This window comes from Aplysia californica, unplaced genomic scaffold, assembly GCF_000002075.1.
Source record: "Aplysia californica isolate F4 #8 unplaced genomic scaffold, AplCal3.0 scaffold00801, whole genome shotgun sequence".
NCBI classification, from domain to species: Eukaryota; Metazoa; Mollusca; class Gastropoda; order Aplysiida; family Aplysiidae; genus Aplysia; species Aplysia californica.
In genome coordinates this window covers 27,547-28,499 of record NW_004798071.1, presented here as the reverse complement: position 1 = coordinate 28,499, position 953 = coordinate 27,547, and the positions used below count along the sequence as shown (strand labels likewise).

Genomic DNA, 953 nt, shown 5'->3' with positions numbered 1-953 from the left:
GGTTCGTGTACATTAACTAAACTAAACTTAACTAAATTACACTTTTATTTGTCACAGAAGGGCACTTTTGTTTACAATGGCAAACTTTATATAAAATCTTTTCTTATTAATACTTAAGCCAGAACCATTTGCTTACAGTTAATTAAGACACATTGATAGAAGGCTACTGGTAAATGTTCTATGAAATCGGTGCAGGAAGTCGAAAGTTAACTGAACAAAACGTGACGTTTTTGTGTTAGACAAACAATGTAATTGGTAGTTTGGTAATTGTTTTGTTTTTGTATTTGTTTTTTGTGAGTTTTTTTTGCGACTGGAATTCGGTGCTTTCAAAGCGATTTACGTCAAAACCGGGGAAAAACACCCGTCAGTGCACGACATTACAAAGCTCGTAATTTGATAGGACAAAAAACACAAAGTTTATAGATGCAACAAAACACTGGAAAATATTCTATGGATTTTTTCAATCTATTTTTTAGCTAGCGTCTCTGACATACAATAAGAGAAGTCTGATTTAAACCACTCTCCCGACAATGTCCATAATATGAAGGATCTATAGCTTCATCTTTATTTTTTAAATTTTTTAGTAAGTATTTTACGGCACTTGCAACACAATAAGGTCAAATAAGTGCCGAGGATTAGAGGTGTTACAAGAGAGTAACAAACATAGAAAAGAAGGAGGGGAGATAAGGACGATAGACGTTTAGTTTTTGTTTTAGTAGTGGTTTTACGGCGCTCGCAACTGCATAAGGTCATATGAGCGCCTGAAGATTAGAGGCGTTACAAGAGAGTAACAGAAATAAAAAAGAAGGAGGGGAGATAAGGACGATAGGTGTTTGATAGGACAGAAGAAGCAAACCACACCAGAGCACGTTCTTCGGGGCTCCAAACATTTTGAACGGATTGGCTACCACACAAACACAACAACAACAACAACAACAACAACAACAACAACC

General features: G+C 35.9%; 1 protein-coding gene across 1 annotated transcript in view; it reads right to left on the bottom strand.

Annotated features, from left to right (window-relative positions):
• The window catches only part of LOC101862379 (mediator of RNA polymerase II transcription subunit 12), a gene marked incomplete at its 3' end in the record, with an annotated part of 50,679 nt that overhangs the window by 34,241 nt on the left and 15,485 nt on the right, over nucleotides 1-953 (bottom strand).